General features: G+C 34.8%; 1 pseudogene; it reads right to left on the bottom strand.

The window, feature by feature from the left end:
* Positions 1-5,042: 5,042 nt before the first annotated feature.
* Positions 5,043-15,406, bottom strand: LOC108331521 (uncharacterized; annotated as a pseudogene).
* Positions 15,407-15,507: the final 101 nt, after the last annotated feature.

Genomic DNA, 15,507 nt, shown 5'->3' with positions numbered 1-15,507 from the left:
ATCCATATCTCCACTCCAATCGCTATCATTATATCCAACAAGCTTGTAATCGTTAGAAATTGAGTAGTATAGGCCAAAGCTTGTTGTACCTTTGATATATCGAAGAATCCTCTTCGCAGACTTGAAGTGAGTAGTTGTTGGAGCTTCCATGTACCGACTTACGACTCCAACGACATAGAGAATGTCTGGTCTTATACAAGTTAAATAACACAAACTTCCAACAAGACTTTTATAGAGGGTTGGATCCACTTTTTCTCCCTCTTCATCCTTACTCAACTTAATGTCGCATTCCATAGGAGTACCAACTGGATTAGCATCATCCATCTTGAACTTCTTGAGGAGGTCTTTGGCATAACTTTCTTGAGTAATAAAAATTCCTTCATTTCCTTGCTTTACTTCAATTCCGAGATAATATGTCATAAGCCTCATGTCGGTCATTTCAAATTCCTTGGTCATATCCTTCTTGAATTCCTTAAACATGTTTGGATTGTTCCCTGTAAAAATTAAGTCATCGACATACAAGCATACAATCAAAATATCTTTACCTTGAGCTTTGATATAGAGTGCATGCTCATATGGGCACTTGATGAAATTCGCTTCTTTGAAGTACTTGTCAATTTGAACATTCCAAGCTCTAGGGGCTTGTTTCAATCCATAAAGGGCCTTCTTTAATTTCAAGACTTCATCTTCTTTTCCCTTGACTTCATATCCTTGTGGCTGCTCAATGTAGACTTCTTCTTCAAGAACTCCATTTAAGAAGGCGAATTTGACATCCATTTGATGTATCTTTCAATTATTCTGAGCTGCTAATGATATAATAAGTCTAACAGTTTCTAGTCGAGCAACTGGAGCAAATACCTCGTCATAATCGATGCTAGCCCTTTGACTGTAGCCTTTTGCCACCAATCTTGCTTTGTATCTCTAAACTTCTCCTTTGGAGTCCTTCTTTGCTTTGTAGACCCACTTGACACCAATTGCTTTGTGCCCTTTTGGAAGCGAGACTAGCTCCCAAGTATCATTCTTCTTTATTGCCTTGATCTCTTCATCCATCGCATTTCTCCAATTCTTCTTTTCAATTGCTTCTTGGAAGTTCATGGGCTCAGAGTCTGCAAATAGACAGAAGTCTATATTTTCAGTTACCTCATAGATTTCTTGGAGACTTAAAAAATGTGGCATTCTTTCACTTGAGTTTTCATCATCTTGAAGGGTTATATTTGGTGAAGTAGGTGGAGTAGCAAGCGCCTTTTCTGATTGTTGTTGTTGTTCCACGTCATCTTCTTCAACGCATGGGAAAAAAGTATGGTCCTTACAGTTTGTCGACCAATCCCATTTTCCTTCTTCATCAAACACTACATTCCGACTGATGACTGTTTTCCTTGTATTAGGATTGTAGAGTTTGTACCCTTTGGAGTTGGCGTCGTAACCAATGAAGATGTATTTTTCACTTTTGTCGTCAAGCTTACTTCGTTTCTCATCTGGTACATGCACATGAGCTATGCTTTCAAAGACTCTAAGATGAGATATACCTTGCCTTCTTTCGTTCCATGCTTCTTGTGGTGTTTCTCCACTAACGCTTCTTGTTGGAGAGCGGTTGGTTAGATAGACTGCACATGCAACGACTTCAGCCCAAAACTTCTTTGGAAGTCTCTTGTTTTTAAGCATGCTCGTTGCCATCTCCAGGATTGTTCTGTTCTTCCTTTCCGCCACTCCATTTTGTTAAGGGGATCTTGGCACTGTCAACTGTCGTTTGATTCCATTATCTTCACAATACTTCTTAAACTCTTTTGATGTGAACTCTCCTCCATGATCGGATCTCAAAGCTTTGATCATAAGGCCACTTTCATTCTCAACATGGGCTTTAAACTTTTTGAAGTTCTCGAACACTTCTGATTTTTCTTTTAAGAAATATACCCATGTTTTTCTTGAAAAATCATCAATGAAGAGAAGGAAATAATTAATCTTACCGAGTGATCTTGGCTTGATTGGCCCGCACACATCCGTGTGTATGAGTTCTAATGGCTTTTGAGCTCTTGAGTCTGACTCATTTGAGAAACTCAATCGAAATTGTTTTCCAAGTAAACATCCTTCACAAACTTGGTTGGAGTGAGTAATATAAGAGAGTCCTCTCACCATTGCCTTCTTGGAGAGCAACTCTAATCCTTTAAAATTAAGATGGCCAAATCGAATATGCCAAAGCCATGATTGGTCTTTGTAGCACATCTTGAGACATTGTGGGTCATCACTTTGAATGTTGAGCACAAACATTCTATTTCTTGTCATTGGCACCTTTGCAATGAATCTACTTGTATTATCTCTTATCGAAAGGTTATTATTCTTAAGTTGAATATCATAACCTTTCTCTAAGAGTTGTCCTAAGCTTAAGATGTTGCTCTTCATGCTTGGCACATAATATACGTTGGAAATAAATTAATGTTCTCCATTCTTTAGTCGGATGAGGACATTACCTTTTCCTTTCACCGTCACCTTTGATTCATCTTCAAAAGCCACGTTTCCCTTTATTGATTCATCAAGCTCCACAAACATGCTTCTTTTCCCACACATATGGTTACTTGCTCCACTGTCAAGGTACCACTGATTATCCTCGCCTCTATCTTGGCCCTTGTAAGCCAATAACAAGGTACCATCTTCTTGACATCTTTCTTCAGCATAATTGGCTTTCTCTTCGACTTTATTTTTGTCAGGAGCTCTACATTCAGAAGCATAATGTCCAAACTTATCACAATTGTAACACTTGATTTGTGTCTTATCATACCTTGAATTCAGATTTCCTCTCCCACTACCTCTATTAGAGCTTTCTCCTCTTTGGTTATTGTTGTTAGGCCTTCGTCCTTGTCCATGTCCATATGCACGCCCTCGTCCTTATTCTTGACTATAACTTCACCTTGATTGGTTGTGTGCATTTTCTTCTTTTCTTGAATCAACGTGTGCCTTGAGGACTTACTCCACGATCTCTTCCTTCTTCTTTTTCTTTTCTTTTCTTCATAAGCTTGCAACGAGCCAAGAAGTTGCTATATTGACATGGCCTCTAAGTCTTTTGTTTCTTCGATAATGGTGACAATATGTTCGAACTTTGGATCCAATGATATGAGAATTTTCTCCATAATTCTTATATCATCTAGCTTCTCACCGTTTCTTTTTAGGTTATTAGTAACCGTTAAAACTCTTGAAAAGTAATCAGAGACTAGTTCACCTTCCTTCTTATGCAAAGCTTCAAACTCTCCTCTCAAAGTTTGAAGACGTACCTTTTTTATTCGATCTGCTTCCTTGTAAGAGATCTTAAGCTTCTCCCATGCTTCCTTGGCTAACTTGACTCCAGAAATCTTCTTAGAAGTATCTTCATATAGTCCTTGATAGACTAGACAGAGAGCCTTCTTGTCTCTCTTCCTTGAGTCTCTCAAGTTATCCTTCTGAGCTTGAGAAAGACTCTCTACATTCTCTGGCTCGGTGTGGCCCTTCTCGACCACCTCCCAGACATCATGTGCATCAAGGAGAGCAATCATCCTTAAGCTCCAATTGTCATAGTTGCTCTTAGAGCATTGAGACTTGAAAGGGAACTCCAGTATTTGCCATTTCTATGAAGATCTTATGGCTCTTGATACCACTTTGTTGGAAGGAAACTTTAGAGGCTTGAAGGAAGTGTTTGAAATTTGGGAGGTTGGAAGATTTTGAGAGAAGGAAAGACTTGTTGTATTGAATGTTTCTAATCTTTTTTAGGCTTGCATACAAATGATACTATCATCCCCTATTTATACTAGTGGCACCTCCTTAACCAATGGTTAAGATCTTGCCACCACAACACTCATCTAAGGGTTATAATTCATTCTCTAGAACTTTCTAAAACATTCTTATAATTCTAAATTTATTTAGATACTATGAATAATCATCCTTAAATATTTTTGTAGATCATTCTAAAATCCTTCTAGATAAGATTTTCTAGAATTCTATTTGGACATTTTCTATTATTGGACTTTCATCTTTTAAGCCCAAAACACAAAATCAATTTAATATTGAGGTCCATAAAAGTTTGAGCTCAAAACAAAGCTCTAAAATTAACAACTTAAACACTGTCACACTTCTCAAAAGTGATTCCAAAAGCAATGATTTAGGAGAAGAATAAGATTTTATATCTAACTAAATAAGGTCTGATGATGCTGGGAGTTTATCTTTAAAAATAATATTATATATATTTACCACGTAATTAACTTCTATATTACTATTCAAGCGTAACCATAAGCCTTTCTGTGGATAAATTCACCAATATTTTTTCTAAAAAATCAAATAATAATTTTCAATTAGTTGAGAATGATTGGGTAAGTTACAAAAATAAACTCTTTCTGAAAAAAAAAATATTTAATGCCCGTTATCAGATTTTAAACGGGGGAAATTGGTGGGCCGTTTATACTAATTAATCATATGAATTCATTTTTTTAGGAGTTTAAAAACTGATGACATATTAAAAAGGCAAGCCAAATTAAGACATGAACAAAATAAATACATAATAAATCTAACACCAAATGTCGATAATCTTTGATGAAAAATATAGCGATTTTTAGTTAAATAAGTTTGAATAATGCATTAGTTATTGCAATCATTTCAGTTATACTGTATCCCTTCTTTTTGTTGGTGCAAGAGCAGGCAGACTAGGTGGAGGGCACGTGATGTTGTGAGAAGAGAGAAGAGAGAAGAGAAGGTGTTTTTCGGCTTTATCTTTCAAAAGCTGTCAACACTTTCCATGTGTACCCCATTTCTACCATCACCATACCCTAAAAATCAAAGTGCGTGCCATCTCACTCTTCTGCCCTACACTTTAACTTTACGTTTAGAAAAATCGTATTTAAATTTATTACATTATGATGTTGTTAAACTTTATAGTATAGAGCACAAATTCATTGGATGCGATCAACTTGAAATCCCATTACATTACGAAGCAGACAAAGTACGAGAGACAAGAACGAGGTAAAAAAGGAACAACAAATTTATGTTGCAAAAGACTATACTCATCCCATGCCATGCACGGTGGGTAAAGAAAACAGGGGAAATATAAATTTAAAATTAAATAACGGTCATAATATGATCTCATCTCATACAAACAAACAAACGGAAGAAATAGTAACAATAATAAAAATAAATAAATAGTAAATTACAAAAGAAAAGACGAATGGGTCATCATCATCACATACACACACATCAACTGAATAACAAATCATGAATGCAAACACGAATTAAACTTCCTCTACACTATCTCTCTCCCTCTCCTCTTCTCCGTCAACAGCTAGTTCGTGGGGTTGCTCCGGAACGACCCCAACGCCTTGATAGCCGCTGCTCTCAGTATGTACTGGTGGTATGCCGCCGCCGCCAACGCTCCCACGAACGGTCCAACCCAAAAGATCCACTGCAACCAAACACACCACACATTATCAGTTACAAATCAAAATACCACAACCATGCACACACGTCGGGCTAGATTCTCACATGGTCATCCCAAACTTTGCCATTGTTGTAGATGACAGCAGCTCCGAAGCTCCTGGCCGGGTTAATCCCGGTACCGGTAATGGGTATGGTAGCCAAGTGAACCATGAAAACGGCGAACCCAATGGGTAATGGAGCCAACACCTGCACAACACATTCATTTATTACTAAAAAACCAACACAGACTCATGGTCCGTGAGTGTGGAAAGAGAAAAGAGTGAAGAAGAACGTACGGGGACATGAGAGTCACGCGCGCTTCTCTTGGGGTCGGTGGCAGAGAAAACGGTGTAGACAAGCACAAATGTGCCGATAATCTCGGCACCGAGAGCAGTGCCTTTGGAGTAGCCAGAACTGACGGAGTTGGCACCGCCGCCGAGGGAGTTGTAGGGATGCTTCATGAAGGCCTTCACCAACCCGACGCCGCTGATAGCACCAAGGCACTGTGCTACAATGTAGAGAACGGCACGGATCAACGAGACCTTGCGCGCCAGGAAGAGGCCAAAAGTGACCGCTGGGTTTATGTGTCCACCTGTGTTTGCGTTGATAAGAAGTCAGAAAGCGTAGAAGAGAAAAAAACAAAAAAGAAAGGCAAGCGGTGGGTTGGGTTAGGGTAAGGGAAGGTGTTTACCGGAAATGCCGGCGGTGCAGTAAACGAGAACGAAGATCATGCCACCGAAGGCCCAGGCTATGCCGAGAAGGCCAACGCCGTCACAAGGACCGGTCTGTTTCTTGTGACCGATGACGGTGGCGACGGTGACATAGAGGAAGAGGAGGGTGGCGATGAACTCGGCGATGAGGGCTCTGTAGAAGGACCAGAGCTTGATCTCGGCGAGGTCGATGAGAGGGGCGGGAGGAGGGTCGTAGTAGTCCTTCCTTTGTTGACCCTCTTCGGTGAGTTCTTTGGACATTGTGTCTGGTCTGTGTGAGAGAGAGAGAGAGAGAGAGAGAAGAAAGAGCAGAGTGTGTTATGTGAAAAGATACGAAGAGAAAGAAGAAGAAGAAGAGTGAGGGTAAGGTTGGGTTGGTGGGTTATAAGGAAAAGAGAGAGGGGTAATTTGGTAATATTGTAATAAATAGAAGAAGAAGAAAAGGAAAAGATGGAAAGAGGGTGTGGGACAGGGTGCAGAGCAGGAGCATGTGAGCGCTAATCATCTAAATGGGTAGCCACAGCACAGAGGTAGGCCTCATCTCATCTTCTTCTGTCAGCCTGGCATGCAATGCGATGCAACCCCTACCACAACGGTCATCTCTCTCTCTCTCTCTCTCTAATTTATTCTTTTTTTATTCACGCAATTCCAATTCCAATTTCAATTTCACCAAAATGTTCCTCATCATTTCTTCTGCTTTCCACTGTGGTCCCTCTCATAACGTACAATAACAACAACTTCTTTCACGACCAATCATCCCCACCCACCACCATCTCTTCCTTTCCTTAACGTTCAAAACTAACTCATTTCCATCAACTACAAAACCACGATCTTTTTTCTTAATTAACATACTTTTATTTTTAATTTACGTATATAGCACCCTATAAATAATATTTATATGAATAATATTTATATGAATAGTATTTATATGAATAGTATTTATATGAATAGCACGGTTCTGTAAAAGTTCATAATTCCGGTTTTTGGGAAACCGAATTATCACTTTTTATTTTGAATTTTAAAAAAAAAATGTTAGAATTCGGTTGTTCGGAAATCAAATTCTCATTGAAAATATATACTGAAAATCTTCTACATTTTGCAAAAATCATCTAAGACTTTAAAAGTTTAAAAAATCCCTGAAATCTTAAAACGTTTTCTTTTGAAGCCTTGAATGGTTTTCGGAAACAGTTGAATATATTAATTTTTAACCTATTTTTAAATTTTGCTTTTAATTTAAAGTTAACAAATAATTAATTTATTCTAATATTATTTAATATGTTACACTATATTAAATAAAATTTTACACTATTATTATTAATATTATTATTATTATTATTATTTTTAGTTTTATTATTACTATTATAATTTTCATAATAATTATTAAAATAATAACATATATTAAATTATATTAAAATAAATTAAATATTTTCTAAATTTTGTAATAAAATTAATTTAAGAAATTTGTTAAATTCAAAAATATTACGTTAAAATATTAAACCAAGTTAATTATTAATTAAAATTTAAATCAAAAAACAAAATTTTTAAAAATATGTTAAACTTCAAAAACCGTTTAACATTTTTAAATTTTTTTTCTAAAATTAAAATTAATAAATAACTAATTATTTTAATATGATTTAATATTTAATAATATATTAAATAACATCTTATATTATTATTATTTTATTATTATTACTTTTTGTTTTATTATTTTTATTACTAATTTAATAATAATCACAAAACCACCATTATGCTATGCATCTACAACCAAACATTGCTTAAATAATAATTTTTTCTATAGTATTATTCTTCGATCAGTTTTAGAGCAAATGGTAAGATCTTATTGATACAAAAACAAACCATCATCTAAAATCATATGATTCAATCAGTCATGAATATTATACCACTCCCACCTTAAAGCAATAATTAAGATTAATGATAACTAATTTAAATCAAAATACAATCTCTATCAGTTAAATTGTAATTAGGTATCTAAAATTTATTTCAAAAACAATAAATATAGATTTAAGATAATGAGGTAAATTTATTATATTTAATACGTATTTATTGCGGAACTTGCTCAATCTTTATTAACTTTGATATTAAAGTACTTCTGTAAGTAACCTCTTAATTCAACTCAAGAGAGTGAATAACGGTGACTATGAACAGAACTTAGAATACTTATAACATTAATCTCACCAACCAAAACTGGACCAGATGATTGAGGAATCGAATGAATTGGTTAATGGTTTAGATAATTAACTTTAATGTTGAACGACTTAAAAATAAAATATGATTAATATCAATTGGATTGTAATTAGGTCGTTTTTAGTCAAAAACTTACTCCAAAATTTATAAACATAAATTTAAAATAAAAAGATAAGTGATCCATATTTACTATACCATTAATATTTGACCAATCAAATATTAAACTAACTTTAATATTGAACTATTTTCTATAAATATATTTTTAACCATTTGAACAAATGATACGAAAAAAGAATTAAAATTAAAAATAACTTCAAACCCTTGAACACTCTACAAAACATTATACAATTGACCTTGAACAATTTTCAAAAACTTCACGAGGTAGCTAATATGACTTCAAGATAATTTTCAATTAAATTATCCATTTAAGTAATTTAAAAAAATAGACTATTTTAATATTTTTTTATCATTACATCTGCTTCTTTCTAGCCTAACCAATTATATGTTTATTTAAAATTAACATGCTATTTTTTCTTATCAACTTAAATAACTTTGTTTAGAGGAAGCTAATTAAATTAAAGATTCTTTTCACAAAACATTGTTTCCACTCTCCATTACCTGTTACTTCGCAAACTCAGAATTCAGGCCTCCTTAGGATATACTTTCACCACACCGCATCATTACATAATTATTTCAAAACTTCATAATTAGAGTATAATTCCATCATCCGTATTTTTAATTTTCATTACTCGCAAGAAATAAATTTCAAAACTTTAAATCTGCTTTTGTTAAAGTGGTCCCTGTCTAACAAAATTAAATTGTTCCTGTCCACTTTCGTGCATTCTTTCACCCAACCAAGTTTCACTTGGATAAATTTATTTATATTTTTAGAGTATATTTTTATCGTCACGTGTGTGAATGTAACTTTTTTCCTCATTTATATTGAACTTTTTCTATCCACACGAAACTATATTTACCTTTTACCAAAGTTTGAAACTAAAGCAAGCAATGTGCGGTTGTACTTCAAACCAAAAAGCGTTAAACATGATAAGAAAAATGTTTTTGTGTTGATTAAAGTGTATTGCACATTAGTTATCATTATTTTATAATTTTTATTAAAAATTCAAGTGAAAGTCTAAATCTCAAATTGGATAGAAATAAGAGAGTGAAACATTATATAAAGATGAAAGATCCATTAATCCATTATCTTAAGGTTTTGAGTAGAGAATTATGTCAGTTATTTGGTGTTTATATCTTTTCAATAAACCGTCTATGAATCCAACAATTTTATCGTTTTTTTATTAATTTTTTAATATTTTGACCGGTCAAATATACCAGTAATGTTAAAAGTAGTATAGAGTGATTTTGTTTTGAAAATGATTATGGCATGGAAGAAGTGTAGAAAAGTGAAAGGTTGAAGCAGTAGAGAGTAACATGACAGAATATTATTATATTATTAAAAGCATATTATACAAAAAGAGTCCAACAAGGATCACTTCATGTGACACTAGCTGGCACACAATAGACACCTGCATGCCATTCTCCACCCAATCACTTATCTGTCGATGCCAAGGAACAAAACAATTTAATTAACAAAGTAAAGTCATTTTAATTAAGTAAAAAGTAAAATAATTTAATTTATTATTATTAAGTTTTTAAATTATTATTAAGGAAAGCATTCATGATTAACTATAATGGCATATATAAAAGAGAGTTTATACTAATGTCATAAATGAAGCAAATTCGCGCAAATATTTTTTCATCCATATGAGACATTGGTACAACTAAGAAGCAAAGAGAAGTATCTAAGTAGAGCATCTTAAGAATGGTATTAAATTTAAAAATTATATTTTATAAACAAATCATGGGAAGAAGTTGGTGTATCATGTCGTCATGTCATAACGACAATAAATTATTGATCAAATCAAATTCTTAAGTGGTTATTCTTTAAATTTAAAATTTGAAATTAAAATAAAAATGTGAATATTTACAACGTTCGTTCTTAAAACGAAACTTGCAAGAGTATCATGCTAGCTGTTTAAATAAAAGTAAACGAAACTTGTGAGTTTTTTTTTTAGACTTCTGCAACTTAGATGATCTTATGTATATTTTGGGTATGTTAAGTCTTTCCACAAAGATATATACATGAGAAAAATATAAATAAAATAAATAAATAATAATTCCTACATACTAAAACTACTTTGTACACACAATAATTTATAGAAGTTTCTCTTATAATTTAACTTTCTTTTAACTTATATGTAAGCTAATTTTAGCTTATAACTAGTGTCGTATAGTTATTATTTGGTGACATTCAATGTCAACAGCTTATGTAAAAGAAAAAAGAAAAGTTGATGGCAGAGACATGACATCTTTAAAGAAAGTGCTTAAGGGAGTTGGTTGATGCTAAACATAGTTGTTCGTAACCTTTTACGCATTAGAAAATACGACTTCACATTTGTTAAAAAATTTTGGACACAAAAAGTGGAAAAAAAATATAAGTTATTGAATGAACAAAATAGAAAGAATGTTTAGAACTAAGGTATGGTCTTTGTCACTTTGTAGAAGCAACTGGTCATGAGATGTTGATTAAGGTGTGCTCTTTACTTTTGAGCACATGAAAGGATTGAAAGAGATATTCAGTATTCCTTTTCGGACAGCGTACTTGCATGGTGGTTCTTTAGGAAAATATACAGTTGATGTCGTGCAAAATTCCAAACTAATACGACCCCATCTTCAAGCAACCTTATTCTGCTATGCAATGGTGTTGTTTTGCTTGTTTGCTTCTTTCTGGTTTTACTTTGATTTCAATATGTACACCATGGAAGGCAAGGCATCAAAATCTAACACCAGTTCAATACAAGGACGTTATGTGCGGTCGAAACGTGTCACAATCCAGTTTATCTGCAAGGTGTAAAAGAATACTCAAATTTTGGTTGGGGGGAAAGAACATTTTCTAGCATAAAACAGCAGCATGCAAAGGTTATCTTACAATGTTGTTTTCGGGTTTACTCCAATAAAATCCTTGAATAGCAATCACGGCCATGTTTGAAGATACAAGGACAAATATACTCAAAGAGTGTTTTCCCATCCACTGTAACACCGCTGTCAAACGTCTGTAGCCATGAACATCTACCTACAGAAGGGTAAATGTATAACGATATAATCACATTGGGCTTCAAAGAGAACATGACACCCTTGATCAGAAAATGGAACTAGCTAGGGGAAAAAATGTATGTTGCAAAACACGATGCATGCGGCAGGAATAATGTAATGGAAGGTAACGACGAACAAAGAACACTTGAGCCAAGAATTAAACTTGATCAATGTAAGCCATTCGGGATGGGATAAAGTGGTCAAAAGTTTGAAAAATTGCAGAGATCATGGGTTTAATCTGCATGCTAATATAGTACCCAATAAATAAAACAGGAATTGTCTCTCTCTGTATAGTTTTCTCTGGTACTCACCAGGTAATATAAAGCAATGAATGTGAGACCAGAAGCTGCAGAAGTTAGTAGCATATAACTGACGGTGTACAGAGCTTTATTTATTGGAATGCCTGAAAACAAAAGGTAAAAAGGGTAAAAGAAAGATCAATGTAAACTTTCTATGGCATCAACGAACATAGAAAGAAGTTGATTTGATAAAAACCCGAACAAATATGATTATGAAGAGAGAATACGCGATTTATTATTAGTAAATAACTTCTAGTGTGCGTTCCACGAACAGAAGATTCCCACACACGGTTTACAGCACGGACCTGTTAAGGCCAGGAACAATCCAAGAGCCAAAAGTGAAAGGGAAAAACACATCCAGTTGTATAGGCGCTCTTTGTGGTCCTACAGGACAAGCGTACATAAAAGACAAAGGTCAGTTGACTAAGCACTACCAGATAACCCACCAAGAACCCAAATCTACAATTTACAGTACTTATGTGTAGATGATTCAATGACTAAAACAATCTACAAAGGGACGTGCACTATCAGATCATAGTTAATTTTTAAAGAACTCATCTTGAAAACACTAAATTTTACAGCCTATTGAGGTTTGGAAAATTGATGCTGATCTCACCTGCAGGTGGGCAAGAACGTGACCATATTGAAGTCCAATTATGCATGAAACTGCTGCTGTTATGGAGCTGTGAACAAGTGAAGATAATTCCATCACTACGAGTCAATGTAACTCGAATACTAACACAGAACCTACGACCTATATATATAATTTGCTGTTCAATGATTATTTTCTTGCCATACTATCAGTAAAAATCTGTAAAGAACGTGAGAACCAGGAATAAATACGTAGATTATCAACATCTACAATTTGTTTTATAGAAAACAAACCTACTAGTTTTTTCAAACAATAGAAACTAGTATACAGTAGAAGGAACTAATGCAGAAAGCGATAACAGTAACAGAAACTTGGCGTCAGTCAGGTAAGAATGACTGCTCCAAAAGAATAAAGGCCTATAGATGAATATCATCTGAAAGCACATCACAACTTGGTCTTCCCTAAAAATTATAAACCTTTAAAGCACTAGTACAAAAAATGTTTATGGTATTGAAAAATGCCACAAAATGCAAAAGATGCTTCCAGTTGCACAGAGCATAATTGTCTTGGAACTTCATAAGATAAAAAGGCAACTCTACATAGAAGGACTTTAACTGATTGAGTCACACGGAAATATTAGCAATTTATACTTATCACCTTAAAATGCCTTCTGGGTCAAAAGGTGCATGACACCATGAAGGTGAACTATCTGAAACTTGACCCTTAGACATATTGCACTCCTGGAAGTTAGATCATCAACAAGGAATTAACATGTCACATTATGCTGTAAAGCTGAACAAAAAAGAAATGGAATCAACAATAACATACCCTAAGATTTCTGTAAACTGGTTTTCTATACAGATGGCCTAGACCAAGTATGTAGCGATCAATCATTCCAGCAGAATTACAAGCAGGTCCAAGATCGCCTCTCACTGAACAATTGACCTGATATTGGGTTGAGAACATTGTAAGCATAACTACATATTTTGAATTCCACCACCAGTATATTCTCATACAAAAGAATTTTAAACATGAATAAGCAGGTGAGATTTTTGAGAATTAATAAGCACAGGCCAGCTATCTAACCAGTAAAATTTGATAAGAATTCATGAAATCATATTCAAAACAAAAAATGAAGCAAATAGAAGATAGGAAAGTGAGAAGTGAAGGGTGCTGAGTCTACTCTCACCGTGTAAATATCACCACCACCAATAGGAGGCAACGAAGAGGTCGAGGCTGATACATCAAACTGCCAATCTGGAACATATAGACCATACAGTAGTCCTGAGTAAAGTGCCAGCAATATTACTACAACAAACCTGCATAAAAATATTTGTACATTGATGAGAAAATGAGTACGAATACACTGGATGTAATACTAGATAAATATAACTTGGCAACTTCATGATATGTGAAATGGACTAATCCTGCCATTTAACTTTATTTAATTTTCTACTAAAATCTGTGGGTTGAGACTTTTAAATTTGGAAAGTGCCCGGTTGTTAAGTTTTACTTTTAAACATCATATTGCAGCAGTGGGTGCCTGAAATTATACTTATCAAGGATTGTTTTGATTTAGAGACGATCTTGATTATCAGGGCAATCAGATATCGACATATTAGGCTCTCAAATTTAATAGTTCTGACATGAAAACCTTACCCATGCCAGTAGTAATTTTTGACGAAATTTATATCTTTTAATCGAGGAGGTGGAAGCCAAATCTCGCATAAAGCTGCAACAATGTATCCAATAGATATCCTCTGGATTCATAGATCATCATATCAAATTCGTTAGCTACCTCAAATAATATGCATAAAAAAAATACGGATATCAACCATTAGTGATGAGGTAGAGTCATACATCACAACTACATCAGATACATTTCTTTGCACTATCAACTTTTAGTATGAAAAGTAATCAACAACTCACAAGAGATCGTGTTATGGATGAATTTACCTGCAAAATTCCCAACCACCGAATTCTTTCAAGGTCAACACCAAAAGTCAAGGAAGTTATACCGTGAAAATAGCCACCTGAAAAAAATACACATTGTTTATTAGGTGAAGAAACTAGAACGGCAGAAAAAACAGTTGTAAAGTACGGCAAAGTTTGGTGAACATAGTTGAAGTTCACCAATATGGTTTTGTGCAGACATAACATGCAACAATTTTATTGAAAAATACGGTATCATGACAGCGTGGAAACAAAAGAGTGAGTGAGAAGATATTACCTTGAAGAACAACACCAAGAACAAATAGTTTGACTGCTCTAGCGAAAGCTTTGCATGTAGCCTGTGTTCTCTGCGGCCTTCTCTGACGTATTGCGGGGAAAAGAAAAGAAAAGAAAAAAAAAAAAAAGAGGGCTTTAAGTAATTGGATTGATACAAGGAGTGAAAAGCAGAAAACGTAATGCGAAAAGGAGTGGCATCGGAATAGGCACCTTATAAACGAGTGCAAGAGAAATTCCAGCAATGAAGAGAAAAAATGGCATGACGAGATCAGCCAGGTGAATCCCATTCCAGGGGGCATGAGCAATGACGGGGAAGATGGAACCCCCGTAATCCACCACTATCATAAGCTGAAATTCAACAAAGGGAAAGCCTTTTTTCAATTCACAGAAAAAAAAATAAGACCTTTTCTTGTTAATTTGTCTAAAAAGCAAAGAAAGAAAGAGTGAAGGAATCGGATACAAAAACAGAGAGCCCACGGAAGACGTCAAGGGAGGCGATTCGGGTGGGTCTGGCGTTCTGGAATTGAGTTGGCTCCGAATCGTTGAGCAGCAACGGTTGTGGATCAGCCATTCGATTTTAGCGCAGTGATAGTATTCTCCGTCAAACTACTACTGAGTGTTTGAACAAAACAAAAGGGTGTCCCTAAAACTCGATGGTTGAGTTTAGTTTGGGGTGGTGAGAGTTTTGACTTGTTTCTCCCTAAAAAAGCTTAGGATGCTGGGAATATGCTTATGGTTACGCTGTTGTTGAATGTCTTTAACAGCGTGGCGCTAGCAGACTGAGTCCCTTGGGATTGTTTGTTGAGTACTAACACTAACTACAACTCTACAACTACGCTTCCACCATGTCATTGTCCCATTTTAGACTTTTCTACCTACTACATCTCCT

The sequence above is a fragment of the Vigna angularis genome, chromosome 4 (genome assembly GCF_016808095.1).
Source record: "Vigna angularis cultivar LongXiaoDou No.4 chromosome 4, ASM1680809v1, whole genome shotgun sequence".
Lineage (NCBI taxonomy): Eukaryota > Viridiplantae > Streptophyta > Magnoliopsida > Fabales > Fabaceae > Vigna > Vigna angularis.
This window is presented reverse-complemented; position numbering and strand designations above follow the sequence as displayed.